The sequence below is a fragment of the Callorhinus ursinus genome, unplaced genomic scaffold, assembly GCF_003265705.2.
Source record: "Callorhinus ursinus isolate GAN/ISIS: 27379988/994484 unplaced genomic scaffold, GSC_fseal_2.0 scaffold2, whole genome shotgun sequence".
Taxonomy (NCBI): Eukaryota; Metazoa; Chordata; class Mammalia; order Carnivora; family Otariidae; genus Callorhinus; species Callorhinus ursinus.
The window spans coordinates 44,587,408-44,611,974 of record NW_027397064.1 but is presented as its reverse complement, the minus strand read 5'-3'; the positions used below and the strand labels follow the sequence as shown (position 1 = coordinate 44,611,974).

Here is a 24,567-nt window from a genome sequence, read left to right as displayed (position 1 = left end):
GTTCATAAAGACAACGATTTAGAACATTTTCTAAATAAGCACTTTATTAAAAGAAGAAAATCCACAATGTTAAGTAACTGTCAATTAGGTTTAGGTCCAAGCTATATAGGATATCAATAATTAGGAAAACATTTGTTTAATTTATAAGATGTAAGTTTCTTCTTAAACTTACAGACATATTTCAAATCATACAAATAATTCATTAAGAAGACTATACAGAACTAAAAAAGTTTTTTGAACAATAATTTTTTTTCAAGATAGAGGATTTAGTCTATGTATGGTACATGGCTAATAGGTAGCACATTTAAAAATTTGAAAGTAATTTATTAATTACAAAACATTTTAAATCATATATGCACATAAATATATATACACTTAAGTACTAAAAGTTTATATGCTTAATATGGAATAAATTCATTCTATAGACACTTTTCCATTGCAATCTGATATATATACTGAAACTTTTACTTTTTTCCTAAGGGAAAAAAAATGTTTGAAAGAAAGCACTCTATCACAACCTCCATATAACCAGATACCATAACCACCAGCTAAAACTGCCTATACAGATCAGTTTCTCTTGCAAAAGTGCCTTATGCTGAAACAGTTTCTGTACTTGTCCTTCCATGCTTTGAACATGTCCCACGCACCACCCCATTGTCAGGCTAAACTATTCCACCTTAAGCATCCTTTTCTCAAGGATTCCTATACTCAGTTAAAACCTCTTATTTTACATTATCTTAGATCTGCCCTACGGGGCTATAAACTTTCTGAAGGCACCACAGTATCTGCTTTATTGATCGCTAATGTCCAATAGCACATATAAAATTGTTCATAAAAATGTGTTTAATTACGAAACTTTGGTTAGGCAATGACTAAGACTGTAAATGTTTAATATTAAAAGTCATTACAATCATAAGGAATATTATTAAGAATTCATTTTGAGACAGGGATAAAGATTTAAATCTAAAATAAATTATAATTGATAAACAGTTTACTTAATTAATCCCTGGACTGAAGGACATAACTAATTACTCTGTTAAATATCTATCCCTAAGTCTGAAATGGATGGCACTTTCAGTGTGTTATATTAGTCACATAACATGATATTTCTGGGTCTTGTTAATTGTTTATGCAAGTTATTTTGCTAGGCACCTGATTATATTTACATAACAATGAACCCCCCATTTTCTCCATGCTAGTTTTTCTCAGCTTCATAGGTTTTGTAGGCACAAAAGAAGAAACAGTTTGCAGGGGACACTACAAGACTCTCAGAATACAATCAATTCTGGGATTGCACGGAACTTTCCAAGGGAAACAAAATTGTTCTAGGTATTTGCATTTTCATTTTGGAATTGGAACATAACTTTAGAACTCTGTATTGAATGGAAATGCAACAAGACAAAAATACTCTGGGATTTCCAGCTCAGAATTAGGATATAGGGTTTCTGAACACCTAAATTTAACATAATGAACACAGAATCAAATAAAGCAGACAAAATAAAACAACCAAGATTCAGTACATTCTCTTAATATACCACAAATGCTTTCCTATGTATGATCCCTTCTAATTTAAAAGATGCTTTATATAACAATCAATTATCTAGTTATGAACCTGATTTGTTGAGTGTTCTATAGAGGGTAGATAGAAGAGACATTGTCCTATCTGTACAAAGCAATATCCATCAGTAGCATTCATTGTATGTCCTTGGAAGATGATTTTGAACAAAAGTTTTCAAAAATATAGACCGACAAAAATGATACTCTTAAGTCACAGATAGGAAAACATATATGAAGTAGTATACTTATGCACAATGAATCAGAAATTTTATGACCATGATGTTTTGGTGAGACAGTTGTTTGCTAGCAAATACTTGAAACTCACAGTATGTGGTCAACTTTATGTGATAAAGTTGTATGAAAAATGGGTTCACTTCAAAGAATAAATATTTTGGAAGGAACAAAAAAGAAAATAAAAATCATGTGAATTACAGTGTTGGTCACTTAAGTAATATATATTCAAAAACAGTTATGAAATTTCTTTTTGTAATAAAACCTACACATAAAAATCTCTTTTATACACTAATAAAATCTATGGCTTTTTTAAAGGATAGGTTGTGTTTAATATGGATAGAGAGTGACTCATGCAACCATCCACCATGATATTCTGTTGATTTCTAAAGCGTTGCATACCAGAACCTCATTTGCCATGGTAAAATGGGAATGAATACATTTCAGTTATGTTAATAAGGGAAATGGTAATGAGGGTTTTTGTCCTGCAACTATCTATAATTAATTTATTATCAATGGAAAGAGTATTTCCATCAGTATAAATTATCTGATAGTCATGTGGAACAAACAGGATCAAATTTGAATTATAATAGTAGATGGAGAAAAGAAGTTGACTTTATATCTGAGAAACAAGGGATATATAAATATAGGTAATGAAGAAAGACAATTGGCAATTGAAAACTACTTACCATGGTAAGTAAGTATAAATCTAAGATTTATTGATACTGGTACTAAAGAGAGCATTCTTAAATATAATACTGCCTGTAGGGGAGATTGTTACTTTATTAGAGTAACCATATAATTTATTTTCCAACTTGGAAGTGTTCTGACAGTGAAGGAGCTTAAATCTGAAGGGATTCCAGAAGAATGGATATATTTTTACCTGAACTTACACAGCAAACTGGGATACGTGTTCAGTCTACTGAAGATCTAGTCTCTATTTCTCTTATAATAATAACATTTTTAAAACTAAACTATGGTCTCTAAAATAAAGGTCATTTGTTCTAAGCTCCCTTGTACCTACTTTTGGGAATGCCAGTGATGGTGAATCACTCACTATACAGCATGTAAATAAGGGCATCAGCTAAGCATGGCAGAAGTTGGAAGGAACCTCATATCATGACACGATCTCATACCTACTATCCTGATTTTTATGGAAAATAGAACATATTAATGTGCATAACAGAATTTGTATAGCAAAGAATGCATAGTAAAAATGTGCATTTTGTAATATTGGAAATATTTATATAATATGCATTTCTTCAGATAAATGATGATTAAGGTCTTCAGGTCACAACTCGGAGCAACATAATTAAAAAGCTTATGCCTGGGAATCCAAGCAGTTAATTAATAACTTAAGGAGCATATTAGTTTTTTGAAAATGATGGTAACCAAAGAACAACTAAATTTATCTATCTATCCATTATCATCTATCTTTAAAAAAAAATGTAAGGCTAAATGCTATTAATAGAAAAGTTGCACACCCAACATTAGCTAGACTAAATTAAGCAAAATTAATATGATTCAACATGTATGTCTGTGTAGCTGATATAAGCAATTATTGCTTTAATTCTTGACCATGCATTAAAAAGTAGGAAATCAGTGGAAAATATGTAAAGCATTAAAATGTGTCTTGAAATGAATTTTATGTTTTCCTTGGCAGATTTATTTTCTCATGTTTTTCTTTTTTTTTAGATTATTTATTTATTTATTTATTTATTTGACAGAGAGAGAGAGAGAGAGAGAGAGAACACAAGTAGGGGAGTGGCAGGCAGAGGGAGAGGAAGAAGCAAACTCCCCACTGAGCAGGAAGCCTGACACGGGGCTCCATCCCAGGGCCCTGGGATCATGACCCAAGCTGAAGGCAGATGCTTAACGAACTGAGCCACCAGGTGCCCCAATTTTTTCATGTTTTGATAAGGCTAATGCTAAGTTACTTTGGAAACTACCTTTGCTATACAGTCCACTATGATCCAGAAGCTAGTGATCATTTGCCTATTCTCAAAATCAATCATCACACCTTATATTTTATAGTATCTTATAATTTATAAAATGTTTTTATAGCCATACATGATCTTGATAGTTTCATTATAAATGACATATATGAGTATTTATGGATGCAGTTTGAGTGAGAAGGAATAAAATTCCCTTCAATGTGCCCAGATTTTCTTTTAAATTTAGTTCTATCAAAGAACCACTTTGCTTCACTTGACAAGCAAGTTTCAAGCTTTGACATGGATTTTATATATTTCTGCGTATAAACAACCTAAACATAGTGGCCTAAAACAGGTGTAAAAGGAGAGATAGTAAATATTTCACACTCTTTGGACCACATGCAGTTGCTTTTGCACGTTATTATTGTTGTCTCTCTAAAATATCAGAATGATTCTTAGGTTGAAGTTCCATACACAAATAACTTGAAAGCTGGATTTGGCCTGCAGGTTGTAGTTTTCCAAGCCTTGCTTAACAACAACCATTTTATTTACTCTAATTCTGTGGATCAGAAATTGGATAGGTTTTGCTATGTGGTCTTTTTCTGGTCTCACCAGGATCATGGCTTTGGTCAACTAAGAGCTCAGCTGGAGGTGTATGGCCTAAGACAGCCCAATTCACACATCTGAGTTTGGTGCTGATTGTAGGCCATGTTGTCATCTCTCTTATTCTTCAGGAGTCTGCCCCCCCTTCTTCAAATATGTACCTGAGATTTCTAAGATCATACTGGAAACTGCAAGTTAGAAGGCCAGCCCTGATTCAAAGGAATGGGAAATAAACATCAGCTGGCAATGGGAGAATATAAAACCATATTAAAGGTACATGCATGCATTAACAGAAGAATTATAGCAGCTATCTTTACAAGCACTATATCTCATTATTTTAAGATCTAGAAACTTGATGTTTTTATAATGTATAATGATAAACGTTTGTTTTTCTGGAAGTCATTAACAAACTAACATAGAATACCAATTTACTAATTTGTAAAGGGCTTTGACTGCCAAGAAATCCAGAATGCGTGTGCTAGCCAAAAATATACATATATTTTTTCTCTATAAGCAATCAACATGGGAGGGAGAATATTTTCCTAAAATTTGCTTCATAAGGAGGAAATTGGAGTGTCTTTGGGGTAGGGAAACATGAGACATAGGTAGGAGTAAATTTTTTTAATTCTTACTCTCGTTGGGTCAGACGCTCTGAAGTGGGACTCTTACATAGATACCAGCTTCCCTAGCTTATCTTCTATAAAACATAAACAGAATTTCTTGGACTCCCCTAAGCTAGATATGACCTGGGTTCTACCTTGCAGTTGTTCCACCATCAGATTTAGAAGGAAAAAAATAAGTATGAATCACGTGTGAGGATATTAGCTTATCTTCTGAACACCATGGTGGTGGTGTTACACACCCTGTAAAGCTTCTGGCATTCAAACTAATGTACAAATTCAATAAATTTAAAATGAACATTCCAGAAGAACGTTTGTCTAATTTGATTACTTGATTTAAAATTTTTCATGTAAGAGTTACTGCCCACAGATAGTGAAGAGAGTTCTAAACAAAGGATATCTCCTTTGTCAGATATTAAGACACCATGTAAAGATATAACAACCAAAACCTCATATATGTGCATGTGACAAAAAACAAACAAAACACTAGAACGATGTAACAAAACAGTCCAGAAACCAATGTTCCATGAATACAAGGGAATTTGGTGTATGGTTGTTGTGGCTTAACGAATTTGTAGGGCAAGGACAGATTGTATAGGAGGCGGGACTGAGAAACTGGCTTATTATATCCGTAGAAAAATAAAGCTTACCTGGAAATCAAATCAGTGTAAAAGTGTGTATTAGGTGGATCCAAAATCTCAATGTGAAAAGTAAAATATAGTGCTCATACTAAAATTAAGAGAGACTTTTTGTTACTACGATGTGATGAAGTATTGTTTAAGTCCCCAAAGAATAGAAATATATCTACTCACATTTCTCTTTAGTGAAGGAAACAATAGAGAATACAAGCAGGTAAATTACAGAGTGGGAGAAGATAACTAATACTCAGGGATCAGAACCTCAAATATAGAGTAAACTCTGCCCACTAATAAGAAAAAGAGACAGGAAAATAGGAGAAAAACAGAGACAAGTATTTATTAGAAGAATTAATCTGCTGGCTAATGTGTTTATAAGAAGATGTTCAACTTTACAAATAACTAAATACAAATATTTAAAACATAAGTGTGACGGGTGAGTGTCCTGGCTTGCCTAGCATAACCTGTTTATGATTTATATCTCTGCAGTTAACTTTGCAGTTATCTTAACTATTTCTTATAATAGTTACATAGTAACTATAATAGTAACATAATTTTTATCTTTGCAGTCTGATTGTTCAAAATGCTCTGGTTTGGATAGATGCAATTATATATTTTCTTACTAGCTATCAGGTTATAAGCACTGGGAATGAAGTAAATAACAAGTCAGATAATACCAGGTGCTGAAATGAATACAGAAAATTGAGAGCAGGTTTATCTTGCTGATGAGCATGTAAACTGGAAGACCCACTATGGAAGGCTAACTGCCAAGCCTTATTGGAATTGTGACTGTGTGTTTCCTCTGATGCTGCAATCCCACTACTGAGGGTTTGCCCAAATGTTGCTGGCATTATCCATTATTGCATGACTGTGGTAGCAGGAAATTGGGGACTCATGTGTCCATGAACAGAAAAATTAAAAATGCTTTGAAATGGAATACTGAGTGGAATTGAGGACTTGGAACTAGATGAACATAAAGCAAAGATCTTCAACTATAATGTTGAAAGAAAAAAATTGGAGAAATTATATTGTAGGTAAATATCATTAGTCCAAATTAAAAACACATACATCAAATAATGTCATTAAAAAAATAAGGTACATACATATGAAAGACCTATGGCAAGGACATTAGAGTGGACAGCAATGGGAAGAGGCAATGGGGGCAAAAACGAATGGTGAAGGCAAAAGCATGAAATGTAAATTGCAGAAGAGGAGCACCTGGGTGGCTCAGTCAGTTAAGAGTCTGACTCTTGATTTTGGCTCAGGTCATGATCTCGGGGTTGTGAGATCGAGCCTGGCGTTGGGCAGAGCCTGCTTGGGATTTTCTCCCCTCTCCCTCTACGCCTGTCCCTGCTCTAAGTAAGTAAGTAAGTAAATAAATAAATAAACAAATAAATAAAATCTTTTTTAAAAATTGAGGAAGAGTCTTTATGTAGCTGATAATTTTGTTGCATTGGATGAGGATACAATTAACTCAATTCTGCCCCTTACATGATCATAACTCATGTACACATAGTGCATATATGTATATGCAGGTGGCATTCATATATGTGTATGTGTATGTTTATACTGTCAATGTTACACTATATACAATAATTTGTTATGCATTTATTTACTTCCTGTGTAACTTAGCAAATGGCTTTTATTTTTTGTTTTCTTGAACCTTTATGTCTGAGAAATAAGACTATATAAACAGCCATCTATTTATTTATTTTCCTTCAATTATTGGAAGGAGTTTCATAGTCTATAATTCTTCATTGGATGCAAGGAAGAGCCAAACAAAATTACTTTAAATATGTGTTTGAAACAATTCCAGATTTTAAAGATAAATATTAGTATATATATAACACAGTGAAATCAATGAATTACAGTGTAACAACATTGATCAGTTACAAGAATAAACCACTTTTCAATTTATTTTTTGACAATCTAAATCAATTACTGACCCCATCAGCAATGACCCATCTAGACTGATTCTTCAAATTTCAATTGGCTTGGCCATGTTTGCATTAGGCTTTTGTGGAGACAAAATACATAATAAAGAGAAGCAAAATCACACCAGCCAAAAGTAAATATAACTTATTGACATTGGAAAATTAACTCAAAATTCTGGCAAAACATACAGAGAATCTTCGATTTTGCTTCCGTAATAGAAGAGATATAGTTATACAAATAAAATATATTCACTAAGAGATGTGTCTACTAATTTTTCTAACATTTACTGGTGGCCAAGGACTGAACTCTGAATTGCTTTATATTCATCACCCACATTTTATCTGCTTAATAGCCCCATGCATTAATGTTTAGTATGGGTTCAATTGAGGTTAATGGTGATCCTCCTATCTAATTTAAGCAACGAGAGATTTAATACAGGGAATGGTACTTACACAATCATGGAAAAGGCTGGAGGATCAGTCAATAAGCTGGACTCCTAAGAATCACTTCCAGCAGAACACCACAGAACCAGCCCACTGAAGGTTCCATCTATGACAAACACAATCTGAGGAATCTGGTCACTGATTCTAGAATCACACTACTCTTGTCAGTGTTGGAGCAAGGTAACAACCAGCAGAATTAATGACTCTAGGAACCCACTGCCTTGGCTAGAGATGAGGAATCCGAAAACTGCTGTCTAATGGTTGACTTCTCCTTGATCCATTTAAGGAAAAGAGAAACCTTAGGCTTAACCTCTCTTCTCTAGTGATTTTCTTCTTGAGACTGAGTCTCAAATGAATGCATCTGTTTAGAAAAATCTAAATCACAACCAGAGCCATAGTTGCAAGGAATCTGGGAAATGTAACTTTTTAGTTTCCTGCCTAGATAGGACATTAAACAGATTGGACTGTATGCTGAAAAAGCTGATACAGAAATCAGACATGGACAAGTTAAGTCAGTTGTCAAGGCTACACATTTAATTAATGCTTTGCAATTTAAACATAGGTTCTAATTATAGTAATTGTCACAAAGAATTATTTTCAATGGGAGAAAACTTCAATGCAAACCACCAGTTTTCTAAGAGAGGGGAGAAGTTATAAGACAACAAAAATTACAAACAATTCTGTTCTTCATATGTAGGTGATTAACTAATATGAAGCTGATAGTATAACCTCCTACTATCTAAACTAGGCAACATCTGTAACGTCCCAGGTTCTTAAAATGCTGCAATAAATCACAGCAGTTATGTATACATTACTTAGATTTAAAAATATTGATGATGAGATTTTAGAAAATAATTTTAGGTATTGGCCACCTCACTGCTTTCTAGTAGTCAAACCCCCCCAAGATAACTGCCTTACCTCCCTCTCAGACTCTTCCTGAGAGAGCCCTCTGAAGTTTGGGGCCTCTAACTCAGTTGTTTCTCCCTCTAGTATTCTCTCAAAATAATTTTATTTTTTATTTTTATTTTTTTAAAGATTGTATTTATTTATTTGACAGAGAAAGACACAGCGAGAGAGGGAACACAAGTAGGGGGAGTGGAGAGGGAGAAGCAGGCTTTCCCGCTGAGCAGGGAGCCCGATGCGGGGCTCCATCCCAGGACCCTGGGATCATGACCTGAGCCGAATGCAGATGCTTAATGACTGAGCCACCCAGGCGCCCCTAAAAGTAATTTTAATTCAAGTGTCAAACTATAATATAATTTTGACTTGGAAATTTGAATTGTGTATTTTACTTAATAACAATAATTTATCAATGCATCTGTAAAAATTATTGACTAAGGGGCATCCGGGTGGCACAGCTGGTTAAGCCTCGGACTCTTGGTTTTCCCTCAGGTTGTGATCTCAGGGTCTTGGGATCAAGCCCTGGGTGGGGCTCTGCCCTCAGCATAGAGTACGCTTAGTGTTTCTCTCTCCTCCCTGTGCCCTTCCTCCACCCCACCTCTCTCTCTCTTTCTCTCTAAAATAAATAAATAAATCTTTAAAAAAATTGTTGACTAAAAATTGAGATATTTGTTCTTAACTTGTTGATAAAATTGATAGTCTATTTTAGTTTGACTTTTGAAGAAGTCAGCATTATTTATTTTTAGAAGTTTAGAATATAAACATAGCATAAAGTTGACTTTTATTTTACATCAAGTAGTGACTGAAATTAAAATTCTCTTTCTGTATCTCTATCTCCATCATATCCATATCTATTTCCATATTCATATATATTTTTTCTATCACCAGTTTCACTAATAACTTCAGTTCACACCATACTTTGCACTTTTAACGCCATAATTATTGTTATGAATTATGAGGTCTACCCAGCACATAGAATAATAGATGAAGCTATTGTACAGCTTAACCGTTTTTAGAGAACTTGTTTAATTTTTTTAAAATAAATCTGTCAGATAATATAACTGAGTCAAAACTTCTTGCTTTAAGAGAAGTAAGTCTGTAACTATTTCAGAGATATGATAGAAAACATTCAGTTCAAGATAAGAAATTCACAAGCACTAATTTCATGGGGGTATATTAAAGGGAAAGTAAATATGCTTTGTCTAAAAACTACAAAACATCACACTAATAAGTAAAATTAATATATAACTTGTTTAATCTTGTTTCAAATATACAGAGAGATAAAAATTGAAGTGCAATAGGAAATAAATATGATCAGGAACTCTTAGAGAAAGTAAGTTTTCAATATTAGAGGCAAACTCTTATCATTTAATGGAGTAAAGGTAGCTTGTTTGTTTTTTCCATAAATAATATTTTTCATTTATGAGTAACTTCCAGCATACCTAGATATTTGTTAAAATTCTTAAGAAAATATAAAAACGGTGCTATCATTTCCCTCTCCAACTTAATTCTAGAACACAATATCTTAAGAGTAAAACACAATATGGTCAGGAACACACAGTTCAGATGATAAACCTATTAACCTGTACACTGTTTACACTATTTGCATCTACTTACTCTACCTGTCACAATATCTGGGTTTTTTCTAAGTTGTTTTTTTTTTTTAATTTAGAACCTTATGAATACAAACTTAAGAAGGTTTGTAAATCAAAATGCAGTGTATTGTGGTCACTGTAAATCACAGTGTAATTTATACTGTAAATCAGGTGTCAATCACATTACAGTCAGTAATATTTAGTTGAAAATTCATATCATACAAAAGAATGTAATATTTATTCATTTACAGTTTTGTACACATTAAGAGACTGAGATCCCCTTAGAAAGATATAAACATGAGTAGTCTTGTACTGTCTTGATGGGATGTCCTTTGCTTATGATATTAATCAAGTGTTGCTGATTCCTTTTTGTCGTGTGTTATTCTTCACATATGCTGATTTGAGTTGCAATGTCTCTTTTACATGAATCATTTTCAGCACAAAGTTCCTACCATAAGTTTATGTGATAACTATTGATTTTTAAAAGAATGTTTGTTTATCTATTGTTCCAATATATTGTATAAAGTGTCTGCTACAAATCATATGTTATACAACATACACACACACACACACACACACACACACGCACACAGCAAGTTGTGTTTCTGCTGGTGAAGTACTGCACTTTGTGAATTTGTCTCTCTGCCCTGGTTTCCCTGTTCCTTCATATACATTCTGCTTGCTGATTTTTTGGGGACCCGAATCTCCTCTGTCTTCAGCATGTTCTACTCTTAGGGTGAAATGAAAATAGATGACCAGAGTTTGTACAGGAAACAGATGGCTCACATACATTTAGATAATTCAAAAAGAGTTTTTTCCCAAAAGTACTAATTACAAATTTGGCGGGGAAACACAAGAATAATGTGGGATCTTGACCAACAGCGGCTTACTATCAGTACCCCTATGCCTAAAGTGGCAAAGGGAGGGAGGAAACTAGAATCCAGAAGAAAAAAAAGTCATGATAGAACAGACCACCTTGAGAGGAGTCACCTTGTGACTTTTTATGTGGAGGACATTGACCATTATGTGACTTTTATGTGAAGGACATTGACCATTCAAGGGAAGTTCACATGGAGAGAGCCATGGGGATACATACTTTGATATTTCTCTCCTCTCCTCTCTCTCCCTGTCTTTCTCTGTATTTCTGTCTCTGTCTCTCTGTTTCTGTCTCTTTCTCACTTCCTGCCAGGACTCCCTTAAGACTGAATTTAACCCCAAACCAGGGTGAATGGTGATCTCATTGATGTAGTCCATAGGCATCAGCCTCCTGAAGAAATAGGGCAGAATGGAGAAAGGAGATGAATTGAATCCGAAGGAGCAAAGATACCTAGGACAGTCTTCTCTTTTTGCTTTTCAGTGTTTACTCTTGTTTTCTTTCTAAAGTTTGTCTCTACATTAGAAAGCATGAAGTTTGATCAGCTACCTTATCATAAGAGAGTGCCATCAATGAGTTCTTATTCCTACCTAAGATCTAAAACTTTAAATACTCTTGTGTTCTCCATATAAGATGGTAGAGAAAAAAAAGGATGTTGTAGAAAATTACTTATTAAGTAATATAAAAATATAGCTACTATCTAGTCCTTTTCTCTGTCATCTTCAATGAGGCCAAAGTTGACAATTATAGATGCTTTCTGCCACTATTCAATGTTTCTCCTACCCCTTGCCTCAACCAATGAGACTCTTTACCAGTGGATAAGCCAAACCTTCATTTCTGCTGAAACTGAGTCCTAACTGATCTTGTATCTACTGGTTTCTTAGAGTTTTCTAAGAAGGAACACTACTGGGCAGGGAAACACTAAAACACACCCAAGCTAAGGGCGTCTCATAAACAGAGTTCTCATTGACCTCACTGAGTAGGAGTAACCCAGTTTTCCCCTCGTCATCAGCATCAAGCACCCTGCACAGTATAGTGACCTTTTCTCTTCTTATTGGTTCAGTGGCATAGGAGATCAAAATGGCCAGGGATAGTCTCAGTTCCTAGTTCTTCAGAAATATGACCAAGTCCAGGGAAATATTCTTTCTTTGGGAAATGGTACCTTTAAATCTATGGAACCAGGGGTCCTGTTGATGGAAGATATATAAATTTTAGTAGTTATCAAAGAGAAGGTCATTGCCTTGGAATCACAGATCTGTGCATACTGCCAATGGAGAATTTGGCACAATATGTTGGCCACTTGTTTATGGCATATTTAGCAATCTGTAGGATAGATCCTGGCAGCACAGGGTTTAATCACTCAGGAATCATTTTAATTGAGTCTTCAGCTTACCATTCCCTAACAAGCATGTTCCTCCTAGGATATGTGACATATGGCAAGCCCAGTAAATTTTATGGGCATGAGCTCATTGCTACACCTCATTTGTCAAAAAATATGCCCCTAGCCTGTGAAGATTTTGTGTAGCATAATATAATTATAACAAAGGATTCTATAAATCTACCAATGGGTAGTGCTTGCAGAAGCACTGCAGTTCAAGAAGGCAAATCCATATCCACGTAGGTGTCAATCCATAGGAAGATAAAAAAAGAGAAAACAGAAGATATCTGGCATTAGTTACTTTATTTGAGAAGGGTTTTAAGATATATATATATTCCTTTAACAAAAAATATATGTCATACTAATTTCTGTGTAATACTGGTTCTTGCATTTTTAGATTTGTATAGTCAAGTACCATATTATTCAGAAAATAGGTGCTTTACAGAGAATACTAATTTTTAATTTTTCTCAGGCAACTGAAAAATAACACTTCCATTTACCTTAACCACACGAAAGAAAAAATATTTTAACATCTAAAAAGAAGAAAAAACATAATATCAGAATAAAAGGTGATTATTTGAAAGAAATAAGGAAAAACTTTCTATAGTGTCATTAGTTTTCTTATTTTTCTGTGAATATTTTTGAAAATCACAGACCAATACCTGACTGAAATATTAGAAACACTGGTCTGTAATATTATTTAAGATTATGATATTGTCCTAATATTCCACTGCAACTCCAGCATGGCATAAGGTAAAACCAGTGAATTCCATGGGCATGAGTGCATTGCTACGCTTCTTTTATCATAAAAGTGACCTCTTGGGAACTAACAGTTCAAGGATGTTACTAATTAACATTATACCTATAAGTATAGTGTATATTTGTATTGAGTGATGCGAGAGAAAAAGAATTATTTAAAGGGTTACTAAGACCTGTTAAAGAATCTCAAGTGTTATGGCTACTGTTTTGTATCAATCTAATTGTTAGATAATTGATAAATTCTAAAATCTCCTGCTTATCTGATGTATACCCTAATGGTATAAGAATATAAAGGAACACCAGACTACTACCATGCCTTCTTCTAGCCTGTCAAGTTACATAAAATTTTAAATGTCTGTACACACTGAGAAATAAGTTTAGTGGAAATATTCATATTTCCCACCAACTTTATTCTGGTCTCAACATTATATCAAGATACATCGGGCATGAATTCAGTTTTTCATTTATGTTCTTAAGGGGAGAATCATCAATTTACTTAATTTATATAAGCAATACTATGCCGCAGGAAAGGTGGTTGTATGGAGACTTATAGTAATGAAGCAATTTCTTGGATTCTAAAGTTGGAACAAAGCTTGTCTATATCTCCAAAAATAGAATATTTATATTATGGTGGATTTTTAATTTAAAAGTTGGAAAGCTTTAGGATAAAAGTATGGAATTTTTTGGTTTAGAAATTTCAAATACTCTATGACACAATAGATGTCTGGTATCTGTGAAACTGTTGCAAATCAGAAATATACTGATACCTAATGTAAAACATATCAAAGTAAACTGCTTATGTGCCCTTAGAAGATAGCCATTCATCTTTGAAATTAGCCTTATTTCCTTCAGGGTCTAGGCTAACTCTTATTCTTTTGATTCTTTGATCAAAAGCAATGAAAATCTGAAAAAAATTTCAATATCCTGTGCTAGAATTCTTCATGAGTTGGCATCAAAAGCTTAGTGTGGAGTGTATGAACTTTAGAATTTGACAGATCTGGGTTTTAATCTTCCCTCTGCCACTCAGTAATTCTGGGACCTCTGGCAAGTTACATAAACTCATTGAGATTGAGATTTCTCATTTGTAAAATGAAAGCACAATACCAGCTTTGATGTCTATCTCTAACATTCACCAGCTGTGTGACTTTAGTCACACTATCTCAAAACTCTGTGGCTCATGTTTCTTATCTGTAAAATTATGATGATGATAGTACCTCCTTCCAGAGGCAGACTAACCAAATGGCTAATAAAGAATCCTTCCAAGATCCTGTAGCTAATTATATATTCATAATTTTATATTATCTCTTAACTTCTCATATTAAAATCTTCAGGCCCCAGAAAATCTGGATCCTCTTCTGCCCACTTCCTTGGAAAGTTTTGATATTATTATTTTTCCCAATTACCATTATCTTTCAGGATTAGAAGGCATTACAGATTGTGTCTGGATCAAAATAAGTGTTCATGTAAACATAGTTTTAATAATAATATTAGCAGTATTATTATTGTTATTCTAAAAAGGCAAAGTGAGTTCATTCACCCTGAATGTACAATTTTTGCATGTGTGATTTATAATACTTAAATTGTTATTTAACTAAAGGAAGTTCCTAGTCCAGTTATTTCTCATTTGCAAAAATATCCATTTGTATATATTTTGTTAATTAAACAAATAATGGTTATTTTTATTGTCATTAAATTTAGCTAGCACTTACTATGTGCTTGCTTGGTGCCAACTACCCTATAAGTGTAACCTATAACAATGATAGATAATACCAGTAATAGTAATTACTACCTAACTAATTAGCTGACTACATTTGGAATTATGTAGTTTTTTAATCTTCATGATGACTTCTATGAAATTAATGACAGAGTGCAATAAGGCACAAATAAATTATGAAATGTGCCTAAGTTTTACCACTTGAAATGGTAGAGCTAGGATGTGAGGCACATCTGTCCGACTCTAGGGCCTATATTATTAAAATACTAATGTATAATGGCGCTTCATATTTATGGAGAACCTAAAAGTATAACCATGTCAAACAGAAGCATTGATTTACTCTAATTATGAAATATCCATTTTTTTTTTGCCATTTTGGCTGTTCAGCAGTCATTTCCCCTTCCTTGGTGACCCTAATTTCCTTTTCAGGTGTTACTTCATTCTCACTTTGGATGGTCTTAGTGGAATGTCAATCATCGTGTTTTGTCCTCCTCTAGGATCCATGTTGGAACCTAGTAAGGTAGAAGGATCTTTCTCATGGGAAGGACTATCTGATTGAGTCTAAACCCTGGACTTTAGCATCTAGTGGGCAGCTTTGCCATATTTTCAAACCCAGGACTGATTGGATATTTGACAATCACATAGTAATTCTTTATAACAGCTTTCAATGTGGGTGAATAATAATGATTATAAAAGACACTCTGTAAACATAAATTACCTTGGTGGTAAAGGTAGTACAAAGTGAAACTCATATGACAACTATTTCTGTTAAAATATTATTGCTTAAAAAAAAGTTAATAATAAAAAAAGTATAATGTGTCTTGGATGAATGAAAAGTGCCATGGCTTTACCCTACAGTAAAAAAATGTATAAAAATAAGACTCTAGAATAATTTCCAACCAGAAAGGAAAAGCCATCTCATACTGAAGTGAAGGCTGTCTTCTATGATGCCACATAGCTCATTACATAATTCCTAAACATTGCCATGTTTAGGAAAACCTAAGTTCCTTTAAGTCCCCACATTGTTAATATAGTACACCATCCCCAAACTATATAGCCCTCTGCCAAATTGCATAATCCATTGGAAACATTTGGGATCAAAATTAAAATTCCTCTGAACAATCATAGAGAAGTTAATGAGCGGTGGAAGGATCTTTAACGAAACTGTGTGATGTGTGAGGTTGGTAATTGCTGTGGGCAAATTCTTTTAAATCACAGCAAGGCTTCTCAAGGCAGATCCAAATGCTCTTGATTAAAGGAGGCATGCTCCAGCAGATCTGCAAGGAGCATTCAGCCGCGTGGCATTCTATGACCACTCATGAGTTATCTTACAGTATGTTATATATAAAATGTAGACAGAATTTCTTTTAATAAAAGGTATTTTATTTGGTAGCATACAGTATTGACTTCTGGAAAGATAGCACTTTTCACCCTTTTTTTTTTTTTTACCTTCCACAATATGAACTTATGCAATAATTATCTGCAGAGTCTGTGAAGCAGAGCAAATTTATTTTTTTGTTCATGTTCAACAACGAGATTGCTCCACTACACCGTGTTCTACTGGCTTTTAATGACCTGAGAATGCTCAGAAGTGACTGCTAAGCAAACTGCATTAGGTAGTTACACCAATGGCCAATATTCCTGATGGAATATATCTAACAAGCAAGTGGTAACCTCTTAACAATGGCTCTTAAGGGGAAGAATAAAATCTATTTCATGTGTAGCCTTAAACATTTCCTGGGACTCTAGAGTTTACTCTCTGGTAAATGGCATTTTAGAAGTTATTGGGGTATGAGACACAATAGACAGGATGGAAATCAAGTGCAAAATCACAGAGCATTAAAAAGATTTTATTTTAAAATTTGTCTAAAATAAGCTGTAATTTATTGTATTTATATTTGTTCACCTTATTTGTGCCTTTTCTCTATAATATATGAGTATATGAGTCATATAGCTAAGGGGCATATAATTAATTTTGATCTGTGTAATAAATTAATGGATCCAATTTGCAGGTTATCCATGTTAGTATATTTTTGAGCATGACATGATCATAACTGATATGGAAATATGAATTCCCTAAAGAAACACTATGTATTTCTCTACCAGCAAATGTATTAATATCAATATCTATATTATTATCAATATTGTATTAATATTTCTCTAAAAATATTACAACAAAAAATCAGTGTTTGCAATTTGAAAACAATATTTTGTTTTTAGTAATTTCTTAGATGAGGATTTGTGAGATGTGTATGTACGACATCAAGACACATCTTTTTGTCTATATTATGTTCCTGGTATCCCAACCTGCTCTGGTGTCCTGCATATAGGACAGCACCTAGATTTGTGGATGAACTCTATACCTCTGTTTGTCACAGATCCTTGAAGAACTCTTCCTTCTATGGATATTGTGTCAGAGTTAAGCATTCTCAGTACATATATGGTCTGAAAAGAAAAATGAAGAAAATCTTGTAACTCCTCTGAGAGGATAAATATAGCCTGAATGGAACATTATAAAAAAGGAGATTAAGTTGTTTTCTGGAAATCACAGGTAGAAGGTGAGAAGACTAAACCATAAAATTGTGTTAGAGATTTCTTTCTTATCTAGTCAGTACATTCTGGCCAAATGGTCCCTGCATATGATTCAGGGTTTAATTCTTTAATAGTATAGACAACTCCAGGGTTACAAAAGAAGTTAAATAAAGCAAAGGCTATTTACACAGGCAGACAACCAATTTAATTCTTTAATGTTTAATTGTCTGAAAGAAACCTGGTATATTTATATCTTGCTAGCTAGCAAGCTAACGATATTTCAAAAAATAGGATTAAAAAACAAGACAAGGTGTATTTTATGAGTAATTGTTATACCAAAGTAAGAGCTGAAATTTCTGAATGTTAGCAGGGACAACAGTCAGAAGCTGCAAGGTTTCAGCAGTATTTATTCACACACAATATCGCAATATTTTTTTTTGCATACAATATCCACAATACTTAATCTGAGAGTAAGAACTCCTTTATCAGTAAGAGGTCTGTAGCTGCTTGAGGCAAATTCCCAGATTAGGTGAATTATCTCCTGGTTTTGAATTGTAGTAAAAACAAATGCAGTATCATATCAGTAAGAATAATGACTGTTAAGAGAGTAATAAGACCAACCAATGAAATATTTGTAAGAATGAAAGAGTCAAGAGTAGCTCTTACATTAATACCGAATGATTATTACTTCCATTTTTCTGCTCCTTTGTTGGGTATTCCTAATTTAGGACATTTTTCTTCCTTTCCAAACACATAAAAGTGTAATTTAGAAAATTACTTCTATGTGTGGGAATTATCCTTAAATTAAAATGGGAAAACTCTTGATTTTCAGTTTTAGCAGGTATTTTGGTAACAGCCAACAACACATTTTACTTTGGGAAAAAGTGAACTTTAAAACTATGTAAGTAAGTTGACAAACTATTTGGTTGCTCTGTGAATTTTTATATCTGAGTTCTTCTGGTGAGACTACTTTAGGGATTTGCAAGGATGTGATGTCATTGAGTCTAGAGACTGTTTTCTCTCCTAATTGATTCCTCAGCACTTTATGTGGTCACCCAGCACATACTATGGCACACAGTGAGCACGGAGTTTGTTTGTTTTTTTTGTCATTATTCTCCATAAATAGAAACAATTTCCAGAATTTCAAGTTACTTTTATATAGTAATATTTTATCCCTCTTCAACTTCTAGAACTTTTAAATGCTCTTAGAAACACCAGAGAAGAAGACAAGTTATTTTTATGTTTCCCATTTAACTTACTTTTTCCTTGAACTGCTGGGCAAACTCGAGGAATGTGAGTTGTTATTCTCAGCAGAGAATCTCCAAAATGACCAAAGCCAGGCTTAATTTGTAACCCAGGGGCAGGTTCTCAGGATACTTGGAAATATGGCCTCACAACTCTGAGTGTATGCACCAGAAGAAAAAGAAAAATATATTGTTTGAGGGAGCAAGTCTCTCTTTGTCTGAAGAGTGAAATTATTGTCTTTGAAGTTCAGTTGAAAACACATAATATTGAATAATGTATTTCTATGGTGACAACCTCTGGGAATGTCACATTATACAAAAATTGCTGAGACAAAATTAAAATTTCTATATTGTAATATTTGTGATTTGGAAACCCCTGCTAAAAAATTTATGATGTGGTCAGGGGAATACAACACATGGAAATTTAATAAAAGCAAAACTTCAACAAATTGAAGAAGTAATCGGCTACACAGTTTTTCTTTTTTAAGTTTAGGTATTTATTGATTATTGCTTAATCAATGACTAATATTCTGTCATACATTGATATATTCTGTTATCTAATGAAGAAAACACTTTGTCATTAAAAGTGTTTGAGGAGGCCTAAACTGTTCAAAATCATAGTTGTTAATTATAAGGGCTAATTTTTGATGTACGGGTTCTTTTCTTTCTAGTTCCCCATATTACTCTTTATTGGAATATTAAGTGAAGTAGACTATGTTGACTAAATCAGAAAGGATAGCTGCTTGAAGCAAAGATTGCCTTGCCAAAGTAAATAGCTGCTAACCAAGCATAACAAAGATAACAGAACGGTCAAAGTGATAAGAACAGCAAAAATAAAAGCAATAAAGTGTGAAATTAAAAGTTAAACTGAGGAGGTAAGATGGACAGAAATGGACTTCTTTTTAAATCAGAGTAAAACCAATTAAAGCCATCTCTTTGCTAACAATACACACTTTTTGCATACTGCTGGTGATGTATTTGAGATTCTCTCCTTAAAACCTGATGGTACAACTGTGACATTTTTGCATCTGTTCCTGGAGCAAATATCCAGAGCAGAGGTTTTACAATCCAAAGTAAATTATAGGTTCCCCCATTCTAAAGCAAACTAGACTCTCACAGAGTTGCCACAGAATCTCAAAGGCAGGGAGGGGTAAGAGAGGGTACCTGCCCTTCTGCGCTTAGGTATACTGGAGTTAAACACCCATGGTGCCAAGAGGGCGGGGTTGGAAGAGCAAGCAATATGAGCATAGCATGAACATGATGGAATAGGTATAGTGGCCCACTTCCTGTGAGACTTCTGCCATTCAGGCCTGATAGTCTGCTTCCTGTGGAAATTCTGTCATTCATGTTGCAAGGCCTCCCAATGGCACTCTGTTTTTCCGATTGTGAAATGACAGTGATGGAGATCATTAGTTGATTTTACATGAACCACTAGTGACTAAAGAACACAGTCAAGCATGGTGGTTTTAAGCACACTAGCTAGATGGTTTCCTTATTTACTTTTCTGACTCTCATTTTCCCTCTTTTGGAACGTGAGGTCCCTAATACAGGGTTCTGTGTGGGTTAAACAAAATGGAGTAACAAATGTAATATCCTTTTGCTAGTGTCTGGAATTTGGGGACCTTTGTTAAAATACACAAATGCCTGGGATCCATAAGACCTATTTGTATTATGGGTTGACTGTTCATACGGATTTTGAAAGAAGAACCTGGGAGACTTTGAGTATAAGCATAAAGAAAAAAGCATTTAGGAGAGAGGGTCACAAAGTAAACTCTTTTCACATGTCCTCCAGAAGGTAGTTATTAGGACTTTCACATATCAAAGAGAAACATTGATTTTGATCATTGAACCTTTATATTTGAAGCTGTTTCATTTCCTTGTATGCTCTTGCTGGTTCAGCAATCCTGACTGTGGCATCGCTGCGCACTCCTCTGAATTAGCTACCGCCTATCAGTGTGATGGTTATTGGTTTGTAACTACTGGCCATTTTGCCATCTCCTAATTTTAGTCTTGACTGTCATTCTTTTTGTGTCCTTTAGCATTCATCTAGTAGAAGAATGTATTTTAAAATATCTTTCCACAAAAATGAGTTATACAACTCCTAATTAATGACCAACAGGAATATCCGGATCTGCAAAGCATTCCAATTTTTAAATTTATGCATGATGAGTAAGTAAATGATTCTTAAATAACACATCACAATATTTTTAAAGAAACAGAATTTTGGAATATATTATATTTTTAAATGTATTATAATTAAAAGTATTCTTAGAAACAGCCTAAAAAAATGTTAGAGAAAATTAAGACATCGGTTTTTAAGAGATTATGTGGTGTGGTTTAGTTTTATGGCTCTCTAGTTCTATTTATTAAAGTATGAGGAGCTATATATTTCATTAGTGATACTTGGTGACTATGAACATTATAGATTTCTCTTAAAACTGTTACTTTTAAGGTGCTCCTGGATGGCTCAGTCTGTTAACCGTATGACTCTGGATTTTGGCTTGGGCCATGATCTCCAGGCTCAGTTTGTCTCCCTCTCCCTCTGCCCCTCCCCTGCTTGCTTGCACACTGACACTCTTTCTCTCCCTCTTAAATAAATAAATCTTTTAAAAAATGTTACTTTTAAATAATGGTGAACAATATGATATATAGGGAGGCAGTGGAAGACATAGAATGTAAGAGCAGTAATGAACACTGAATATCTTAGTGAGGAATATGTTCTAAAAACAAAAATTACAAAGAATAAACCTAATAGAAGAACGGGAAACAACAAAGCAATGCTGAGAGAAATTTAAAAGACTTAAGTAAATGGAGAGATACTTGGAGCTCATGGATTAGAAGTCTCAATATTATTAAGATCTTAATTCTTTCCAAACTGATGTATTGATTCAATGCAATTCCACTAAAAATTCCATCAGGCTTGTGTATACAAATTTATAGGCTAATTATAAGATTTTATGGAAAAGCTAAGAACCTAGAATAGCCAAAACAGCTTTAAAAAATAACAGAGCTGGAGAACTTGCTCTACCACACATTTAAGACTTACTAAAACTTATAGTAATCAAGACTGCAAGGTACTGGCAATGATAAATGAATGCAAGAGAATAGAGACTCTAGAAACAGACACATACATATATTATCAGTGGATAAGTAATGAAGGTGCTAAGCAAGTTTAATGGAAAAAGAAAACTCCTTTCAACAAGTGATGTGAAGATATAATAGCACCTACCTTTCAGAATTGTTGTGGATCTATTATTGCATAACAAATTACTCTAAAATCTGGCAACTTTAATACAAAAACATATGATCTTGCACAGCTGCTAAGGGTTAGGAATTCAGGAGTAGCTTAGCTGGGTTCCCTAGCTCAGGGTCACTCCAAAAGTTACAGTCAGGGTTACAATCATCTCATGGCTCAAGCAGGGAGGGAGGACCACTTCCAGTAGAACTCACATGATTGTTGGCAAGTCTCTGCCTCTCTGGCTGTTGACTGAGATCTTAGTTCTTTTCCATATAGCCTTTCCATAGGGACACTCACAACACTGAAGCTTACTTACCTCATAGTGAGTGATAAGAGAGAGAAAGAGAGAGCACCCAGAATGGAAGCTTTGCCTTTGGATAATCTAGCCACGTAAATGGCATGCCATCATTTACTCTGCCTGCTACTGGCCAAATAAAACCAGTACAACGTGGGAGGGCACTGAACAAAGGTATGAATACCAGGGATGTGGGCATCATTGACGACCATCTTGAACGCTGGCTGCCACAGCAGAATAAAGGAAATTTAATACATAAAGCACTCAGAATAGGGTCTCATGCAGAAGAAGCACCAAACAAACATTACATTTTCCTATGTGACTGTACCAATTATTTTGATTATTTAGTGACAAAATATAACAACACATTTAGGGTATTTTTTTTTAATATTTGTTTATTTGAGAGACAGCGCGCATGCAAGTGTGGGAGAGGGGCAGAGGGAGGTGGAGAGAATCTCAAGCAGACTCCCCACTGAGCCAAGGGCCTGATTGGCTCAATTCGAGGATCCTGAGATCATGACCTGAGCCAAAATCAAGAGTAAGGGGGTTAACCAACTGAGCCACCCAGGTGCCCCTACATTCGGGGTATTATTGTGTTTATGACGTATTTATAATTATGACTTTCTTTTTATACCAGTTGAAGTATAATTAGTAGTTAGATGTTACTCCCAGATTTTAAGTTCACTAAATTGATGTTAATACAGAGAAATTATTTTAGCATTTACTATAAAGTTCTCAGAGTGTGGTTATTGCATGAATATAGGGACTGTCATTTCGGCACCAATGAAAATTCTGAAAATTGTCTTCATAACTACAGGCTGACCCTGGGATTGTATTGCATTGCATGTTGAACCTTTATCCTTCTAGACTTTGATAGATAATGCCAAGTGGCAGTTTCCAGTTTCAGTGTCAGCAAGTAGAGTCAATGTGCCAGGTGCAGGCTGAGATGATGTTTCAGTACAAAACAATTTGGATGCCAGTGTTGGTGCTTTGCTTCTGGGTCAGCTCATCTTCCTGACATTGAGCTGTTACTGGCTCAGTGCTCTCATGATATGAGGTCATAATAAATGGAAGTCATTGTGGATGATTCTTGCTGCACACATCTTCAGCAAAAAGCTGTTCATTTTATTGCCACTTAATATCTTCCTTTTCAAAGTCAGAATCATGACCTCTTGGAATTTTCATAGGTCGAATGAGTGGATTTACAGTGTCTCTGAATGTAATAGATCTACTTAAAAAGTGAGGAATCATAAGACTTTAGATTTGAAATACATTGATCCAAAGTTAAGTGAAGTGTTTTTCAAACAGTACTTCTATAGGATGTAAATAGCTGTTACATGATGTCATAGGCATTTGTAATTTCTTGACCATCTGCAAATCATGTTCCTTTCACAAAAACCTCTTAAATTCTTTTCAGTAAATTACTTTTCTCTCAGGGTGCATTAGCCTAAGCTACCTAGAAAACATGGCCTGAGGCAAACTTTCATGCTAATGTTTTATTGGTGAACGTCATTCAAATGAAGAAAATTTAGGAGAAGGGAAATGAGGCAGAGAAGGAGGAAAAGACAGCACAGGCATTTCCAACTCCTAAGAAAACTCAGATGTTGGCTCAGTCATGAAGAATACCTCCAGAGAGGCACTTTAAAACCACTGTTCACTGAATAGAACTATATCCTGTCTCTCATGAGATAAAGTCCATCCTGTAGTGTTATGTGCTCCACACTTCTGAGTCATGCTTTCTATCTCCTCTTGACAGCATCTGGAGGAAGACAAGCTTCCATTGTTTTTGTTTCCTTGATGCTGGAATTTCTAGACTCCTTCAGTGATGATTTTAATGGAGGCCATGGGAGACTGTTCCTCACCCCAGGACAGGCTGAGACAATGTTATATGTTATAAGACTGTAGCTTTATGACTGTGTAAATTATGAGAACTGCCGTGTGAGGCTACTGACTGGGAAATAGATCAATGAGAAGAAGCCCTAAATGCAGGTGGTGCCAAGCTATTCTGTAGTAGGCATAAACCAGGTCCATATACAAGATGTGTTTTGGGGAGGGACAGGGGAGGGAATTTCTACTGAAG

The 24,567-nt window shown here is 34.5% G+C and overlaps 2 long non-coding RNA genes across 2 annotated transcripts in view; one reads left to right on the top strand and one right to left on the bottom strand.

Annotated features, from left to right (window-relative positions):
- LOC141370681 (uncharacterized) overlaps nucleotides 1-24,567 on the top strand; it is a 136,317-nt gene that overhangs the window by 24,310 nt on the left and 87,440 nt on the right. The window lies entirely within an intron of this gene.
- LOC141370682 (uncharacterized) overlaps nucleotides 12,679-24,567 on the bottom strand; it is a 38,134-nt gene continuing 26,245 nt past the window's right edge. The window contains exons 2-4 of the long non-coding RNA XR_012374939.1: nucleotides 18,970-19,109; nucleotides 17,542-17,623; nucleotides 12,679-12,913 (exon numbers count right to left, since the gene is read on the bottom strand). This is a non-coding gene — a long non-coding RNA (uncharacterized lncRNA). The remainder of the gene's footprint in view (nucleotides 12,914-17,541; nucleotides 17,624-18,969; nucleotides 19,110-24,567) is intronic.